Source organism: Dromiciops gliroides, chromosome 2 (genome assembly GCF_019393635.1).
Source record: "Dromiciops gliroides isolate mDroGli1 chromosome 2, mDroGli1.pri, whole genome shotgun sequence".
NCBI lineage: Eukaryota > Metazoa > Chordata > Mammalia > Microbiotheria > Microbiotheriidae > Dromiciops > Dromiciops gliroides.
The window spans coordinates 692,406,883-692,427,888 of record NC_057862.1 but is presented as its reverse complement, the minus strand read 5'-3'; the positions used below and the strand labels follow the sequence as shown (position 1 = coordinate 692,427,888).

Genomic DNA, 21,006 nt, shown 5'->3' with positions numbered 1-21,006 from the left:
TATTTTTTTTTTTCCTTTTTAATGTACAAAGGAATGAACCATGTTTTTGGATCATCAGCTAGGTCACTGAGTTGAATATGGTCTGGAGAGGAGAGAGGTTATACCCTTGGTTAATCATATGTGATAGTTCTCCCAGTGATCAAAGACTTAGACCAAGATGGGACTTTAAAGGAACTTGGATCAAAAAAAGACTCAGTGAGCAGAAGCACCTCAGGCAGCATCACTCAGATATTAAATGCCAGAGGTGGAATTTGAACTTGAGTTCTCTGACTCTAAGACTCTTTCCACTAAGTAATGTTGCCTCAAATTATAAACTATAATAAACAGTGTGGATATAGTTCTTCATAATCTACAGAGTTTTACACACTCTCATGACTCTTTAAAAAAAAATATTATCAGGCTTTAGTTTTTCAGGGAAATGAGGGTTAATTGACTTGCCCAGGATCACACAACTAATAGGTTTCAAGTGTCTGAGGTCAGATTTGAACTCAGGTCCTCCTGAATCCATAGCTGGTGCTTTATCCATTGCACCACCTAGCTGACCCCCACTCTCATGACTCTTAATACAACCTACCCAGATACAATACAATCAAATAAACCCAATAAATATTTATTAACCACCTAGACATGCCAGGCACTACACTAATGTTTGGGGATACAATAAAGTAAATGAAAGACAATCCCTTCCCTCAATGAGCTCATAGTCCAAAAAGGGCAATCTCACACAGACACACACACACACACACACACACACACACACACACACACACACAAGAGAGGAAACTGGGGTGGGAAAGAATTAGACACCAGAGTGTACTTGGTACAGGGTTGTCTTGTTCCATACAGTTGAAACTATTAAGGGCAGCAGATTCAAAGTAGAATGATTTGAGATTCTGGGTTTTGTCTTTCATAAAGGAAGGCATCCGGAGGAGTGTGGTTCTCCCCCCTCCCCTCCCCCCAGAACTATAAACAAAGGGGAGATAAGGCTTAGGAGTGTAGAGTCAATCAGGACTTGAATTAGCAATTGAGGAGTAAATTTAGAAATGATGAGCTTATACTGGGAGGGGCATCTTGTTTCTTGGAGTTGAAAGTAGGCACAGCAGGTCAAGAGATGTGAAGTGAAGAGTATGCACAATACTATTCATTCTATTTTTACTAATAAATAAATTGACACTCATAGAACCTGAAATGATTGCCCAGGATCTCATAGTTCCTAAATGTTAAAAGTGGTATTTGAGTCCAGATGTTGCTTGATTCCAAGTATCATGCTTTTATCACTACACAATCATATTTTTAAGACTTGCAGATCACTAGAGACCTCAGAAGACTATTAGGAGAAAATTGCTTTGAATTTCTCTAGAAAAAAATATCAAATTCATTGTTATCACAATTACTTTCAAGTACAAGACAGCCAGAGAAGAAAGGTTATTCCACTTGGAATCAGAATGCCAGAGTCTGAATCCCAACCCATTTAGTAACAAGCTGATGACCATAAGCCTTAGTTTCCTCATTTGGAAAAGGAGGAGCTTGGACATTTTGACTGATTTATGAAGCTACTTCCTTTTCTTAGTTTATGTTCCTAATACAAAACCAAGGTATTTGGATCATAAAATAATCCTGGGCAGGCACTATTTTACTTTTCTTTGACTACACAGTATATAACATAGTATGTACTTTATAAATGTTCATTGACTTATTCTATCTTCAAATCCAGGAGTCTTTTTATTTTACCATATTATGCATTGATAATCTATACCCCCTCACCTACACCCTTACTGAAGGTGTGAACATTAATATCAGAGATAACCTGTGAATGTGATGATTAGAGGAATGATGAGAAAATATTTAAAATGTGTCAAGCCAAGCACAACTTATATTGTAAATGATTTAAAAAGAAAAGAGATCTCAGTGAAATTTTGTTTAGATAAAATATATTTCTTTATGAAATATGTAAACTATGCATTTATGAAATATATGAAAATATGCTTCTCTTAAGATAAAAAATCTCTTTATGAAGATTTTTTTCATCTTTGTTATTTTACATTTGGGTTCATTATCATTGTTATTTTTGCAATTTTGTTTCCTTCTGAGCCTTTTAGATCAAATTCTCCATCTTAGTATTTTTCTGAAACTTAGTTTAAATATGTGAATTAAAAAACCCCACAAATTGCAGATTGATTTAAATTTTGTTTAGAAAAAGCTCCCAGCAGTACAGTCTGCTTAGAAAATAATTATCCTGCCCTATGGATAATTAGTATTTATATATGGATTTTTGACATAGCAAGTATTTTGCAGTTCAGAATTATTTCCTCTCTTTTTGAAAAAAAAGTCAGTCATCATCTAATGAGAAAATTATTTTGTTAATTCATGAAAGGGGTGGTGAGATTGTTCTAAGAATTCATTATTTTGTCAAAAATCTAGGGCACATGCAATAGAAATTAGAGAACTTGTGTTCATATCAAAGCTCTCCCACTTACTGGCTCTGTGACTTGAGCTAGTTACTTCTTCTGCTTACACAATTTTCATAAAATGAAGGGGTTGAATGATCTCCATGGCCCTAACATGCTTTAAATCCAAGACCCAGTTTATAATCCTGGAACTCACTCTAGATCACTGCAGGACATCATAATTATGAAGAATAATTCATTTATTAGTTTAGTAGATTGTGATAATTGTTTGGTGTGATGGAAATAAAGATTACTATTTCCATTTTACACATAAGGAAACTAAGGTTTGGTGGAAAAGGGCACATGGTTTTTGTAAACCTATATATTAGTAAGCGATAAGCCTGGGATTCCCATCAAAGGTATAGCCATTGTTCTCAATATCCTATATGTGTGCATATATATTATATATCTCATATCCATATATCTATCTATCCATCTACCTATGCTCTTTTTGTGGCTAACAATTGGAAATTGAGGGGATACCCAACAATTGAGGAATGGTTAAAAAATGCTGGTTATGAATGTAAAGGGATATTATTGCACTTTAAGGAATAATAAGCAGGATGGTTTCATAAAAACATGGAAAGACTTACACGAACTGATGCAAACTGAAGGGAGCAGAACCAGGAGAATATTGTACAGAGTAACAGCAATATTGTACCAGGAAGAGTTGTAAATGACTTAGCTATTCTTAACAATATAACAATCCAAGAGAATTCCAAAGGACTAATGATGAAGCATGCTATTTGCCTCCAGAGAAAGAGATGATATTTTCTGAATATATACTGAAGCATGCTGATTTTCACTTTATTTTATTCTTTTTTTTCATCTTCTTGTACAAAATGACTAATATGGAAATGTTTTAAATTATTGCACATGTATAATCTATATGTGTTTGCTTACCCTCTCAAGAAGGGGGAAGGAGAGAGGAAGGAAGGAGGAAGAAATAGATTTTGCAACTCAAAAAGTTAAACATTGTTACAACATGTAATTGGGGATAAAAATAAAATATATATTTCAAAAGTAAATAAAATAACAGACAAAAATGATTTTTAATCTCCAAAAAACTATGAAAAACTATTTTTAAAAGTCAGTAATCAGCCATTAGTAGTTATTAATTCTGATCTGAATTTCATAGCATTATAAAAGTGGATATTTAGATCTGGAAGGGTCATTAGAAAGTCTCTGAGCCAAAACTCTTTGTATTACAGAAATCAAAAGTCAACATTTTATGTTGAGCAGGTGAAAGATACAGGTTATAAACTCAGGTCCTCTCATTCCAAATCCAGGTATCATTCCACCTGCCACATACTACCTTTCTCAGCATGAACATATGACTTGCATCCTAATTTTTTGTAATACCTTGAATTTTCTTAGACTCTTTCTTTAGTCTTATCTAAGGTTTCTTTAATGATCTAAGTTGATATTTCCTTTCTGTCTCTTAGAATCACACATTAACCATAAAGAATAATTTATGAGCTTATTTGTAGCAGGTGACTCAATAGTCTTAGTATAGTTTTAATTTTTTTAAAAAATTAATTCATTAAGTATTTTCCAATTAGAGGCAAAAATAACAACATTCATTATTTTAAATATTTTGTTTCAAATTTTCTCTTTTTTACCAGCTCCTCGCCCACCCTTCAGAAAGGAAGCAATATATTAGTTATACAAGTGAAGTAATGCAAAACATATTTCCCTATTAACTATGTTGCAAAAGGCAACACACCAAAAGAGAAAATAATAGAGAAAACGAGAGAGAGAGAAGGAGGAGGGAGGGAGAAGAGGGAGGAAGGAATGAGGGAAGGAAGGAAGTGTGGTGAATAAAATGATATGTGTTCACCCTATAATTGTCACAAGTGTGAGGGAATTTAGCTGGGATTTATAATATATTTGTTACTTAGAAATTAGAGGCTACTGCATCAGTTTTGCAGTATTAAGCATTTAATAAAGAATACTACATATTAGTAAAGAGATAGAGCACATGGCTCAGAAAGTTAGGAAAGCCTAGCTAGGACACAGGAGGAAAGAGACAAAGGTTCTGCCACCTATGAGTCTCAGGCCAAAAAGAAGGAGTCCCTATGCCACTGTGAGTGGAAGCTTCCTGCAGGTCCAAACTAGAGGCGGTCCCTACACACCACTCTAAGCTAATTGGCCAACATCACCCAAATCCATTAGTTCACTAGACTTGAAGGTGGTCCATGAGCAGAATGTGCCAGGTCAGAATTCAGAGAACATGACCCCCTGAGGGCCAGGCTCTCAGGTAGGTGTGGTTTCAATCAAGTCAACTTGAAGTGACTTAATCAGCAAAGTCAATCCAATCAATCCCAATATTATCCTCTCAAGGGGTCTGGGTATTGCAAAATCTATAACCCTCTCACAGAAGGAAGGAAGGAAGGAAGAAAAGAAAGAAAGAACCAAATTTTTAAAAAATCATTCTGCATTTAGTGTTCATTAGTTCTCTCTCTCTGGAGATGGACAGCATTTTTCATCATGGATCCTTTAGAATACTCTTCATCAGAATAGTTAAGTCTTTCATAGAAGATTATCTTTACAATAGTACTTTTATTTTTTCAGGGCAGTGATGGTTAAGTGACTTGTCACCTAACTGCCACCTACAATATTACTTTTACTATGTTCATTTTGCATGAGGTCATATGTCTTTAAAGTTGTTTTTTTTTGTTTTGTTTTGTTTTGGTTTTTTTGGTCCTTGTCATTTCTAACAGCACAAAAGTCTTCCATCACAATCATATTGTGCAACATGTTTTGGTCATTCCCAAATTAATGGACATCTCCTCAATTTCTAATTCTTTGTCATAACAAAAAGAGGTACTATAAATATTTTTTATACAAAAAGTTTCTTTTTTATTTTATTGGACATCTTTGGGACTTGGATCAAAAGGTATAAACAGTTTTGTATTCCTATGGTCATTATTCTGAATTGTTCTACAGAATAGTTAGACCAATTCAAAACTGCACCAACAGTGCATTTATATTCAAATTTTTCTACATCCCTTCCACCACTGGCCATTCTCCTATTCTGTCATGTTACCCAATCTTTAATTTGCCTTTCTCTTCTCAGTGATTTAGAACAGTTTTTTTTTTCTTTTCTTTTAAATGTGGCTATGGATTATTTTGATTTCTTCTTATGAAAACTGTTCATATCATTTGACCACTTGTAAACTGAGGAATGCCTCTTATTTTTATAAATTTGGATCAGTTCCCTGTATATTTGAGAAATGAGGCCTTTATCAGGGAAACGTACAATACATTTTCCCATTTTCCTTTTAATTTTGGCTGCATTATTTTTGTTTGTGCAATAGCTTTTTGTGTTAGTTTGTTTTTGTTTTGTTTTTGGGAGGTCAATGAGGTTTAAGTGACTTGCCCAGGGTCACACAGCTAGTAAGTGTCAAGTGTCTGAGGTCGGATTTGAACTCAGGTACTCCAAATCCAGGGCCAGCGCTTTACCACTGTGCCATCTAGCTGCCCCTGTGCAATAGCTTTTTAATTTCATGTAATCATTTTTTTTTTTCATTTTACTCCCCAGCATCCTTTATATCTCTTGTTTGATAAAAGAAACAAACAACTTTTCTTATATCCACATATCTTACGGGAACATTTTTTTCTATGCTCCCCTAATTTACTTATGTCATTTTTTCCAAATCATATCTACATTTTATCTTTACCTTAATATACACTGTGAGATGCTTCTCTATTCTAAGAGTCTTCCAAACTGCTACACAGTTTTCCAAGCAACTTTTTGTCACTTGGTGAGTTCTTACCCCCAAAGTTTTATTCTTTAAATTTATCAATTACTCTTGCCATTTACTACTATTTATTGTGTGCCTAAACCATTTCAGTTATCCATAACTCTATTTCTTAGCCAGTATCAGATGGTTTTAATGATTACTGCTTTCATCGTAATTTGAAATAAAATCCTACCAGGCCATCCTTCACATTTTTATATTAATTCCTCCAATAATCAAGTTTTTTGCCCTTCCAGTTGAATTTTTTATTGTTTTATTAGTTCTATAAAATAATATTGGTAGTTTAATTGGTATGACACTGTATAAGCAAAAGAATTTAGGTAGGTTTGTCAGTTGTATTAGTTTAGCTTAGCTTACTCAAGAGCAATTTATTTTTTTTCCAATTTAGATCTGTGTTTTATTTGTGTGAAAATTTGTGGCTCTGTTCATGCAGTACATGGTTATGACTCCCAATTGTATGCATTTATTTTAAGTAGAATCTCTCTTCCTATCATTTACTGCTATTTTTATTTTTGGTAGTATATAGAAATTTTGATGATTTTTGTGGGTTTATTTTACATTTTGCAACTTTGGTGATGTCAAGTGTCTGAGGCTGGATTTGAACTCAGGTCCTCCTGACTCCAGGGCCGGTGCTCTATCCACTGGGCCACCTAGCTGCCACATTGCTAGCATTTTTAATATGAATAAGTGTTGCATTTTATAAAAAACCTTTTCTACATCTATTGATATAATCATATGATTTTGTTCTTTTTTCTTATTTTTATGGTCAATTATGACTCTAGTTTTCATAATATTGAACTACCCCTCATTCCTAGTATAATTCCCTTCTGATCATTATATATGATCTTTGTGAAATATTGTTATAATTTCCTTGCTAGTATATTACTTACATTTTTACATTGATACTTATTTTTTTTCTTTACCAGTCCTTTATTTTTTCCAATTATATGTAAAAATAGTTTTTGACCTTCACTTTTGTAAGACTTTGAGTTCCAAATCTTTCTCACACCCTACCTTCCCTCTCCATTCCCAAAGCCAGCAAACAATCTCATATGGGTTATGTATGACAATCATGTGTCCACATTAGTCATGTTGTAAGAGAAGAATCATAATAAAAGGGAAGAAACATAAGAACAAAGAAACAATAAAAGGAAAAATAGTATGCTTCAATCTGCATTCAGTCTCCATAGTTCTTGTTCTGGATGTGGAGAGCATTTTCCACCATGAGTTTTTTGGCATTAGCCACAAGGCAGCGGTTTAAAATCAGGGTTTTCCTTCCCCTAGGCAAGTTGCCTACCAAGGCTGACAAGCCCCACCTGCCCAAACCCATATATGGGAAAGGCTTTGGGAGTTAACCCCAAGGAAAAATCAGAAGTTGGAGTCCCTTAGGCAGTTGGATGTTGGACATCACATCCCTCTGGCAACTCCTGCGGTGGCACTGGTGCCCAACTTTATGGGCTCTGCCTTTCCTTTGGATCCACCAATGTCACAGAGAGGGAAAACCTGCTGCATGGGCAACAGCTTGCTTTTCATATTGATCTGTCCAGGCCAGAGCCCTGGACAGGACACTTCAGCTACTCATCATGGGGTAGATATAACACACAGCCACACTGTGGTCTGTGGCTCTTCAGGGGGCTGATCCATGGTCGTCAGCGACTGGTGGAGGCCTACTAAACTTTTGGCATTATCTTGGATCATTATATTTCTGAGAAGAGTTATGTTTATCACAGTTCATCATTAGACAAAGTTGTTGGTACTGTGTTTTTTTTTAATGAAATCTAACTACTTATCATTTCTTACAGCACAATAATATTCCATTATATTAATATACCACAACTTATTTAGCTATTCACCAATTGATGGGTATCCCCTCAATTTCCAATTCTTTGCACAATTTCCAATTCTTTGCAACCACAGAAAGAGCAGCTATAAATGTTTTTGTACATGTGGGTCCTTTTCCCTTTTTTAAAAAAATCTCTTTGGGATGTAGACCTAGCAGTGGTATTGCTAGGTCAAAATGTATGCACAGTTTTATAATCTTTTGTGCATTGTTTCAAATTGCTCTCTAGAATGGTTCACTCAGTTCACATATCCACCAACAGTGCATTACTGTTCATATTTTCCCACCTTTCCTCCAACATTTTTTATTTTCCTTTTTAGTCTTATTAGCCAATCTGATAGGTGTGTGGTGGTACCTCAGAGTAGTTTTAATTTGCATTTCTCTTATCAGTAGTGATTGAGAACAGTGTTTTTTTTTTTTCATATGGCTATAGACAGATTAAATTTCTTTACGTGAAAATTGGCTGTTCATATCCTTTGAAAATTTCTCAATTGGGTGTGGTAAAATATGAAAGGTTTTAACAGTCGGTTAGGATAACTGAAAGACGCCAGTTTTTCAAGGACCACCCTTTTGGGGAGGAGATGAACAGTCCGCCTGCTGCGCATGTCAGACTGCCTGCCGGGTTTTTGACTTCCGGGGTGGAGAGAACGAGAGTAGGCCTTTTGCCTGCTTGGCGGGACTCCTGACGGCGCGGCACAGACTCTCTCTCTCCAAAGGTGGCCTTTTCGGTTTCGTGAGTTTTTATAAGGAATATAGACTAAGCTTAGACTTAAGACGATTTGTATTGTGTTTCTACTTTCCTATCCTTCTAATCAACATCACCTTGTGACTATCATAACTATAAATAAAAAGGTCTATCTAGAAAACCAAAAGCTTCTTCCATTTACTAGTTTGGGAGATAAATTAAGGGAAAGGTTAAGTAGGGGAGATTTATGATCTAATATCCAATTTTAAATCTCACAGTTTGGCGACCACGAAGGGACCTTAAGGACCCTCCCACCCTCCCTAGTTTGGCCATAAGCCGGCTAATTCGGTGGATTTTCCAAATACCCCCCCCACACACACGGACTTTCCCTTTGTCTAATCTCCCTTAAAGACTTTAAGCCTCTAAAATCCTTGTTGTAAAGGAAAAAGCCAGCCCAGTTTAAAATATGATCGAATATGTCATTTTCCCTTTGGTTTTTTCGTTTTTTCGCATTGGAGCATGTTGGGGTACCATACTGTCCAAACTTACACATCTAGATTACTCGGTATTCCTTCATTGTGTTATAGGTCTCCTCCTCACTCACACAGCAAAATCTTTTTGGTATAATGGTATGAGTGTAACTGTCTCCACTGAAAATGTGTTTAATATTAGTAGGAATTTTATGCCTGCAGTTGAAATAAATTGTAATACCATACTCACGATAGTTCACATGACTATAACTCTCATTATGGGCATTACCATGGTTGTAATGTGGAAAGAGATTAAAGGTAAACCATGTGGCGAGGGAGACACTAAGATGACTCCCTCTGCTGAAGGTAACCCAGCCTCACCACGTGGCGAGGGAGACGCTAAGATAGCTCCCCCTACTGGAGGTAACCCAGTTACAGAAACGGATATTGGCCAGTCTTTAGAATCAAATCAGCTGAAACTACTTCCCTTGCAGGAAGATATAGAATTTAATAAAAAGGGAGTATCAGTTCAGGTTAGAAAATATCACCCCTTTACAGCAACTGACTTGAGCTCATGGAAAACAATCTTCCCTAGTTTTGAGAAACATCCAAATGGTGTAGTTTCACAGTTAAGGACTATATTTAATATATATCAACCCACTTGGGCTGATGTTACTTGCCTTATGGAAACTTTACTGTCCCCAACTGAGATGACAGATATTATCTTGGCAGGAAATGCCCTTGTTGCGAAGGGTAAGGCCAATGAGGAATGGCCTCTAAAGGATCCAGAGTGGAATTATAATAATGACAGGGATTTCCAAAGATTAAAGGATGCTAGGGAAACACTTCTGAAGGGAATGGAATTATGCTCTAGAAAACCCGAAAACTGGACGAAATTTATGAGCATATTTCAGGAGGCTAATGAAAGACCAAGCAGATTTTACGACAGGCTTTGTGAGACCGCCAGGCAATACACCAGATTAGATCCAATTGATTCAAAAGATTCTTATATTATTCTCAACATGTTTATTTGTAATTCACTGCCAGAAGTACGCAAATATTTTCTGACCCAATGTCCAGATTGGAGGAGCTTAACAGCTGATAGACTTAAGGAACTTGCAAATTATGTCTTTGACTCACGTGAGACAGGTCCAGATCACCCCAAACAGAGCATTCTGGCACCGGTGATTCCTAGTCAGCCATGTGAACACCAGAACAAGGGCACTAAGGTGTGTTGTTCCAGTCAGCCATGTGAACACCGGAACAAGGACACTAAGGTGTGTTGTTACTGTCATAAGGAGGGGCATGAATTGAGAGAATGTAGGACTTGGAGAAGAAATTCTAATTCTAATTACAGGCGAAATCAAAATAGGAATAGATCTTTTCAGAGGAATACAGAAAGGCAGTACCAGAATAATGGTGACCAAGGTCCCTCTCAGAGGAGGGCACAGGATTGATGGGGTCTTGGGGAGGAATGGAACATAGATAATGAAAGCCATATATTCCCAGATCCAGATTTTTTGAATGCCCTTGTACCAGTCCATTCACCTCCCCAGAGTAAAGAACCACATGTCACCCTAAAAGTGGGGGAGACTTATTATGATTGTCTGCTAGACACAGGAGCCTCTAAATCAGTATTAGTAAGCAAACCAGATGCTGGGTGTAGACCTGTAGGATTTTTGAATGTAGTGGGAGTCTCAGGAAAGAGCCAGAGAGTGGCAAAATTGAATCCTCGCATGGTATCTATGGGGCCCTTAACAGTAGAACATTCATTTTTACTCATGCCTGATGCCCCTGTAAATTTATTAGGTCGTGATCTCCTTTGTAAGCTTAGAGCAACCATATCTTGTGCTCCAGATGGGGCTGTCTCCCTACAATTGCCAGAGGATACTGTTCATTTATTACCAATTTTACTTACAGAAGCTCAAGGAACAGCAGGGGAGGTATCCAAAATCCCCTCTGACATTCCTGAGTCTTTATGGGCCTCATCCCCTAATGAGGTGGGGCTCCTTAAGTCTGCCATGCCTGTTACCTTTAAAGTTAAGGGGGGGCCACCCCCCTCCATTCCACAGTATCCATTGTCTAGGGAAGCAATAGAAGGGATCACACCTATAATTGAGGCTTTGAAAAGCCAGGGTATTATTATTCCATGTCATCACTCTCCATGCAATACTCCCATTTTGCCAGTTAAAAAACCCAAGCCTGGGCCAGATGGTAAACCTGTTTATCGCTTTGTGCAAGATCTTAGAGCGATTAATAATTATGTTATTCCTAGACATTCTATAGTCGCAAACCCGGCTATGATAATTTCATCAATTCCCTATGAATCTACATGTTTCACAGTGGTAGACCTTTGCTCTGCCTTTTTCTCCATACCAGTACATGAGGACTTCCAATATTTATTTGCTTTTACCTGGATAAATAGACAGTGGACCTGGACTAGACTCCCACAGGGATTTGTAGACAGTCCCACATTATTTTCCCAAATTTTACAGCAGGATCTGGCCTCTATTACCTTTAAAGGTTCCACACTAGTACAATTTGTTGATGACTTACTTTTGGCCTCTCCTAATGCTGAAATTACCTATTTTTTTTAATCCTTTTTGTTTTTTGTTTTGTTTTGACTTTTGAAAGGCACTGAAAAGACCTGGAATTCACCACACCTTTAAGTTCTTTAAGAGCACAAAAGGGTGCTTAGCGAATCTTTTGCTTTTTATTTTTGGTTTTTGGTTTTGCTTTGTTTTTTTTTTTTACTTTTGTTTCTTTTGCTTTTCTTTAAAACTAAATTTTGTAAACTAAGTGATTATTCAAAGACATTTTAAGTATATGCTGTGGGTGAGGCTATCGGGCCTCAGAAGCTACCAGAATTCTTCTTTTTTTTTTTATTTACTCTTTCTTTTTGAGAGAACCATGAGTTCTAATGAGTTTTATTTTATTTATTTATTTTTCTCCTTTCTCTTGTATGTTGTTCTGTTTAACTAAAAAATACCAGAAATTGCTTGATACCTCACTGAAAACATTGAATATTGAATCTTGCTAATTGAAGTCTTACTTCTTTTTGATAAATTAATCACCACTTTAAGTATCTGCTACTGTTATACTAGAGAATTCATGTATAAGATGATATGGTTTACTTGCTAAAAGAAGATTATATGATAATGTCTAAAAGAAGATTATGTAATAATGTCTAATGTAATCAGCTATTTACATTCGTTTATTATTTATATGTCATTATACTCTGGGTATGGTTTGGAATTATTGTATATATCACTAATATATTCTCAGTTATGCAGCATAGCACGCAATTTTTACCATCATACTGTCTTTGGTGAAATTAATGAGATTTCAGAAATATGGAAACTTATCATTTCAGAGACTAACTTGCTGTGAACTCTGATGCAGGCCCTGGAGAGAATATATGTGCAACAAAAGGAGAGACAGGTATCCGTAAGTCCATGGTCTGCTTATGATGGTGACTATGTAGAGCACAATTACTAGGCACAGTCCAGTATTCATCCTCTCTCCCTCCTAATTTAACCTAATTTAACTGAACTTATTTATCTTTTTATCTCACTCAGTTGAATTCACCTGTGGCCTAGCACAATCACTGGCTGTCTCAGAACCATGAGATATGGTATGATAACCTTTCTATAACATTTTCAGGTGTCATGAACACATACTAAATTTGGCTTTGATCCAGACACATGGTGGTAAAAAGTGTTACACATTGCATAACTACCTCAACCCTCTATTACAAGTCTAACCATATAAAGGAGGGAATGTAATGGAATTTATTAATTTGATCATTGACAATGCTATGCTAAGGTTTTAAAAATACAGCAATTCAAACAGTTAAAGAAGATAATCCAGCTTTCCAGACCAGAGTCCAGAGTCCAGAATCCAGTTTTCCAGACCAGAATCCAGTTTCCTCCTGATGACATCTTACCACTTCAAGAAGACAAGAGAACTCAGAGACTTTATAGGAACTGTTTTGCTTTATTAGCTTTTACTATCTCCTTTCTGTTATATACTATCTGTAACATGTACTCTCTGCAGAGGCTCTCCCTTTGCAAGACTAATGTCAAAGCGTCGGTTCATGAGGAAAGAAAAAAAATCGCCCCTCTGGACAAAACTTTCCTCTCTTCCTTTTCTGTATTGTTGTTCGCATATTATTAGTCAGCAAAAGTTATTATATTCTTTTTACTGTTCCATCAAGGAAACATTCTGTTTCTTGAGGAAGCAAAGGGGGGAAATGTGGTAAAATATGAAAGTTTTTAACAGTCGGTTAGGATAACTGAAAGACGCCAGTTTTTCAAGGACCACCCTTTTGGGGAGGAGATGAACAGTCCGCCTGCTGTGCATGTCAGACTGCCTGCCGGGTACAGTCCGCCTGCTGCGCATGTCAGACTGCCTGCCGGGTTTTTGACTTCCGGGGTGGAGAGAACAAGAGTAGGCCTTTTGCCTGCTTGGCGGGACTCCTGACGGCGCGGCACAGACTCTCTCTCTCCAAAGGTGGCCTTTTCGGTTTTGTGAGTTTTTATAAGGAATATAGACTAAGCTTAGACTTAAGACGATTTGTATTGTGTTTCTACTTTCCTATCCTTCTAATCAACATCACCTTGTGACTATCATAACTATAAATAAAAAGGTCTATCTAGAAAACCAAAAGCTTCTTCCATTTACTAGTTTGGGAGATAAATTAAGGGAAAGGTTAAGTAGGGGAGATTTATGATCTAATATCCAATTTCAAATCTCACATGGGGAATGCCTTGTCTTTTTATATATTTGATTCAGTTCTCTATATATTTTAGAAATGAGGACTTTATCAGAAATACGGGCTGTAAATAGTGCTTTGCAGATTTCTGCTTTCCTTCTAACATTGTTTGCATTGGTTTTCTTTGTGCAAAAACTTTTTTTTTAATTTAACATAATCAAAATGATCCATTTTGCATTTCATAATGTTCTCTATTTCATCTTATGGCATAAATTCTTCCCTTCTCCATGGACCTGACAAGTAAACTATTACTTCCTTTTCTAATTTGACACATTGGTAGTTATTAAGGAAATAGACCTATTTTTTTCTGTGGTTTTGCTCTCCTTTGTTTAGATATCAACACTATATCTGTGTCATAAAATAATTTGTCAGGACTCCTTTGCCTATTTTTTTTTTCCAAATTGTTTACATAGTATTGGAAAATTGTTTCTTTAATGTTTTGCAGAATTCACTTACAAATTTATCTGGTTTTGATCATTTTTTTTTCCTTAGGAAGCTCACTGATGGCTTGTTCATTTTTTTTTTTTAAGTTACATTTATTGAAGTATTCTATTTACTCTTCTGTTAATCTGGGGAGTTTATCTTCTATATATTCATAAATTACATTTATGTCATTAGTCTTACTGGCATGTAACTGAGAAAAATAACTCCTAATAATTGCTTTACTTTCCTCTTCACTCATAGTGTTTACACATTTTTCATTACTGATAATACTAATTTGTTACTAGTAATTATTTTTTAAACAAATTAGCCAAAGTTACATCTATTTATTGTCCCCCATAAAACCATCTCTTAGTTTTATTTATTAATTTATTTTTTAACTTTAAATTTTATTAATCTCTGTTTTGATTTTCAGGATTTCTATTTTGATTTTTAATTGTGGATTTAAAATTTTCTTCCCTTTCTATATTTTTTCATACCCAGTTCACAGAGTTGGTTGTTCTCTCTTTTACTGATATATACTTTTATAGATATAAATTTTCCTCTAATTACCATTTTGAGTGCATCCCACAAGTTTTAACATGTTGTAGCACGTTGTCATTCTCTTTAATGAAATTATTGGTTGTTTATATGATTTGTTCTTTGACCTATTCATTTCTGAGGAAAAGATAATTTACATTACATTTATTTTATTGTTTTTTCATTTGTTCTTACACAGCCCTTTATTGAATATAATTTTATCAATTTTCGGTCTGAAATGATTGTCTTATTATTTTTGCTTTTCTAAAATTAATTGTGAAATTTTTCTGCTCTAATATAGTCAATCTTTGTGAAAATATGTATGGCTGAGGGGAAAAAATAAACAAAAACAAAGTAAAACAAAATAAACAAACAACACAAAACACCCAAATCTACCCCTTTCCTTTCTCACTGAATTTTCTCCACATGTCTATCATATCTAACATTTTCTGAAATTCTATTTATCTCATTAACCAGTTTATTATTAGCTTGTCTAGGCCTTAACAGAGAAAAAATGTGTTTCCCCACAAGTATACTTTTACTATTTTTTTCTTTCATTCATTTAATATTTCCTTTATGAAGTTGGTTGTTGTGCCATTTTGGTGTCTATATGGATATTACTTCATTGACTATGGGGACTTTTATTTGTATTTATTTATTTTAGGCAATTAGGGTTAAGTAACTATCTCAGAATCACATAGCTAGTAAGTGTCTGAGGCTAGGTGTGACCCCAAGTCCACTTGAATCCAAGGAAATTGCTCCATCCTCTGTCCCACCTAGTTGCCACTTATGGTACTTTTTAGCCAGATGTAGTTTTCCTTCTTATATGTTTTAACTGAGCTTTTTTTTTTTTCCTTTGTCTCAGATTATGGTTGTTACCACTACCTTTTTAAATTTAGCTGAAGCACAATAAATTCTCTGTCCCCTTGTTTTAACTTTGTGCATCTCCCTGCTTCAAGTATATCTTTTTTTTTTCTTTTTTAGTGAGGCAATTGGGGTTAAGTGACTTGCGCAGGGTCACACAGCTAGTAAGTGTTAAGTGTCTGAGGCCAGATTTGAACTCAGGTACATCTGACTCCAGGGCCAGTGCTCTATCCATTGTGCCACCTAGCTGCCCCTCAAGTATATCTTTTAAACAACATATTGTTGGATTCTGGTTTCCAATCTATTCTATTATCCTCTTTCATTTTAAGAATGAATTTATCCCATTTACATTTCGTTATAATTACTACCCCCACGGGTGGGGGGGGGCGGGACTGATTTATAACAGCTTGTGTTTTAGATAAATATTTACCTTTTGGATAAATAGACAGTACAATGAAGTGTCTGGCATATATATATATATATATATATATATGATTTTTAAAAAACAATGCACATCACTAGATTAGGGACAAATAGACATGCCAAAGGGACAGAGGTATAGAGGAAATGACCCCCAAAACACTCTTCCTCACAAACATGGCTGTTCATGTACATCCCTCCTAAGACATTTGACACTGTAATAGCAGCTGAAGGGCTCCTGCCCTGATTTGCTTATTCTTCCTACTCTTAAATACTGATTTCAGGCAGTTCAAAATTTTTTAATGATTAAATCTTCAAGAATATTTCTCATCATTATTACTTCTAGGCATCTCAATTCAGTAATTCTGCTACTAAAAGTTAAAGGATTTTTTAAGTGATATAATGAAAAGTTGAGATAAACAATTTTGCTTCTCATCCCAGTTCTACCACCTGAGAGACCTTTGAAGAATCATTTAATACTTCTGTGTTTCAATTTCCCCATATACTTTTACCCTAACTTCAGGACATACACATGTGTGTGTTTCTGAAGCAATAACATTATTAATTCATAAATATGAATTCATAAGAATGTGGTAAAAAATGAAAGTTTTTAACTGAAATTTAAGAGTTGAACGCATACTACTGAAATGGTTTTTGAAGGACTGCCAGTTTTTGAAGGACTGTCCTTTCAGGGAGGAGACAGTGACAAAGAGCCACGCACCTGCTGCTGCCTGGGAGAGTGTGGCCAAGCACACAAGACTCCTGGGACGCAAGCTTAAAAGCTAAGTAGAGAACAGAAGCGGGCTCTCTCTCGCTCTCTCGCTCTCTCTCTTTCTCTCTCTCTCTCTCTCTCTCTCTCTCTCTCTCTCTCTCTCTCTCTCTCTCTCCCCACACACACACACACACACACACTCTGGCTCCAGTTTCACTGGGTGTTCGGATGATTGGCTCTGGTCCTCAGGGGCAGCATGCACTTAACTCTGGTTCTAGGCCTAAGAGGCTGTTTGGGGATTCGGTGAGTTTTATAAAAGAATATAGACTAAGCTTAGATCTAAGACTATTCATTTGTATTTCTACTTTCCTATTTCCCTAATCAGTATCACCTATTTGTTGGCTAAGTAATTCCCAAACAATAAAAGCTAATCCCTCTCTAATTAAAGCTCAGAGGCTTCTTTCTCTTACTGGTCTGGGATGTTAAGGGTTAAAATTCTAGCTAAACTGTCTAAAATATCTAATGAGTGGTCGCCAATAAATTATAAGCTTTAGCAAGAGTTAGACTTTTAAGCATTTATTAAGGAGAATAAGAATTTGATAAAGAGAGAGAGAAAGGCCTAGATTCCTATCTATTAAAGGGAGAGCGCATTTCTAGCTCCCTTCTCCGCCAGAGTCCAGAGGAAAGAGAGTGAGACCGAGCGCCAGTCTCTTCCTTCCTCCTCCCACTAGCCCGCGTCACTTCCTGACTCCTGGTCTTGCCCTCAAAGACCTTCCCTTCATGGGCAGAACTCTTCTACAGTAAGTATCCAGCAGGTGGCGTTATTCCAATCGTTACAGGGAGATATATAAGGGTAAGTTTAAAGGGGAGTTTAATGCTCTTATACCCAATTTTAAATCTCACAAGACTTAAAAAAAAAAAAAAAGTAATGTGTGATTGGAAAAAAAAAAGGATCAATAATGATTGGGTCAGAAGTTTCACTAATTCTCTTCCAGTTTTGTGCACCAGTTCTCATTCACCCTGCCCCTTTCCTCGGTCCTTCTTTCTGTAGCTGAGATTTCTGGTGTCTCATGAGAGTTCTCCCTTTTCTTAGCTCAAAGCTCAGCAACGTGGTGCTATGTTGAGCTCCAGCACCAAGATCTTGAAGCCCAATGGCGAGAAGCCAGATGAGTTTGAGCCTGCCATTTCCCAGCCTCTATTAGAGTTGGAGATCAGCTCTGACTTAAAGGCTCAATTAAGAGATCTGCATATCACAGCATTTAAGGAAATTTAATTTGGTAGTGGCAGAAAAGCTGTCATCATTTGTGTTCCAGTTCCTCAGCCAAAAATGTTTCAGAAGATCCAAGTACGATTAGTTTGCAAATTGGAGAAAAAATTCAGTGGCCAACATGTGGTCTTTATTGCTCAGAGGAGAATTCTTCCTAAACCAACAAGAAAAATCTGTAGAAAAAATAAGTAAAAGTATCCCAGGAGTAGTACTCTGACTGCTGTGCATGATGCAATCCTTGAAGACCTTGTGTTTCTGAGTGAAATTGTCAGCAAGAGATTCTGTGTGAAAATAGATGGCAGCAGGCTTATAAAGGTCCATTTGGATAAAACACAGAACAACGATGTGGAGCACAAGGTAGAAACATTTTCTAGCATTTGTAACAAGCTGACAGGCCAAGATGTTAATTTTGAATTCCCAGAGTTCCAGCTGTAAATGCAGAAAATATTATATCTATATATAAAGTCCATTTGTAATAAAAAAATTAAAATAAAAAATAATGATTGGCTAAATATATAGTCAATCTATCAGTGAGGTCAATTAATTTAGATAATATCAAATTGAATGATATTTACAAAGTACTTACCACAGTGCCTGCCTGATAGAAACTTCTTACTAAGTGTTTTTTTGCTTTGTTTTTTGTTTTATTCTCCTCCCTCCCTCCATCACCTAAAAGAGATCAAGCCAATGGTGAATTATTTAAGATTTGGAGTAGCAGATTCCAGTTTGATCCAAGCCCATGAAAGAAGAGCATTCTTAGGGGGAAGAAAAAGTTCTTTCTCTCCCTTTCAATGAGTATATAATCAGAGATAAGAGACCAAGAGGAGACAACATATCTTCACATGAAAAATAGAGTGATACACTAGAACCAAGCATGGATTTATAAAGACACAGAAATAGATGGAAAGATTTCCACCAAAAGGAGGAAGATGCTTGAAAGTGTATAATCACTGGACCAGACAAGTTGACCTTCGAGCTTCTTCCTAGTTCTAAATCTGTGATATCGTGTCTCTTGAAACTCTACTTTTCTGTGATTTTCTCTGTGTGACTTAAAGAATATCTAAGCAGTCAGAAATTCAGAGGTTAAGGTTTGCTTATGAAACTTGACCTGACTCTATTTGTGGCACTGAACTTAGAGTAAAAGGACCAGAGACTAAATCCAATTTCTGCTATTTGGAAGGTAAGCAATAAGTATTTAATAAATTGTTCCTACTTTTCAGACACTGTGATAAATTTTGTAGATACAAAATCAACAAAATTACTTACCCTCAGAGAGCTTATATTTTAATGGGATAATATAATGCAAAGTTGTTGTGAGGGAAAGTTCATTGGTGGGAGCATGGTGTTCATGTTTGCTGTGAGCGAAATTAAGAGAATATAGTTGATTTGAGAAAATCCTCAAAATGGAGGTTCCCATAAAGGGCCCATCATTGGTATGGAAAAGAAATATGACAGGACAAAGAAGTTCCCACTGCTAAGGACAGATTCAGGGTGAGTAGGTATCTAAGTCATGACAGTAAAATTTGGAATGAGTCAGAGGTACTGCTGGGAGACTTATGAAGGAGGCTTGCCCCATCCCCAAAATAGGGCCCCCTATATAACTTAAGTACTTCCTACTTGTGAAAACACCTAACCTTTGTGGTGTTTACTTTCCTTCTACTTAAATTGGGAACAGGTGATGGAAAAGAGGAGAAGAATTATGTCCTTTTCTGATTTATAGAGAACTTCCTAATCTATCGATTGGAAGTGAGAGTTTCTGAAGCTGTTCTTGTGTATAATTTTAGAGTAATGACCTCAATATCTCTGATAACTTCTCCTATTTTGTTCATCAAGGATAGGGATGTCATTGCATTGACTATGCCCAAAGCTAATATCAATAAGAACACCTTCACCCCTTTGCTAACTAGTTCCTGACCCACTTTGGCTGAATAAAGTAATATCCTGGCAGCTCACCTTCTGCCTTATAGAAGCATTGCTGTAAAGCTGGAAGAGTTCTGAGATACCAGCTACTCTAGCTGACCCTTTTTTCCTAATGAAGAAACTGATTGCCAGAGTTGTTCCGTGGCTTGTACCAGTAGCAATGATAGAACACAAAATTAAAGTCAATGCTTCTAATTGACAAATAAAGCATTAATTTCACTGTGTAACAATATCTCTAGGAATACAGTTTCCCAAACTCATGTTCTATTTCCTTAATCTTTATCTAAATCAGTGTCATCATATGTGAAAATAATGTGGAAGATGGTCATACAGTTATAGTTCTCAAGGTGGAAGGAAACTCATAAGCTATCTGGTCAAAAATTTCCTTAATCTGTAGATAAGGAAAAAATAAAGCAAGAGAAGTGATTTGCCCAACATTTCACAAGTAGCAAGCATGTGAAGCAGGGTTTGAATGCTAACTCTATAGTCATCTATTTCTTTGGCTGCAATGAAATCCCATATATCTAGACCCCAAACATCTCGGTCCAGTCAACCTCACCTTTGTCTGGAGAGTATTGTAGTAAGTCCCATCATAATGGCAATTCTCTATCCACATGCTCTATATTGCTCTCTTCTGTGATGAATGTGTGTATTTGTAAACCATCAAACTCTAAGTTAGAGATGCAGTCTAAATCTCAGGGAACAGAGAAAAGAAAATAGGCTTGGAAATTTTGTCTTCTTATTGCTATACACTAGCTTAGGTAACTGGTCAGATGTGGCTGGATAAAATATGGGAAGTAAACAAAACAAACAAACAAAAACAATAGAGCATATAAAGGAAGTATTGCCTGCTGATCAGTATTCAGGGTATTCACAAGAAGAA

The 21,006-nt window shown here is 36.2% G+C and overlaps 1 pseudogene; it reads left to right on the top strand.

Annotated features, from left to right (window-relative positions):
• Positions 1-18,053: 18,053 nt before the first annotated feature.
• LOC122743397 lies at positions 18,054-18,638 on the top strand (annotated as a pseudogene).
• Positions 18,639-21,006: the final 2,368 nt, after the last annotated feature.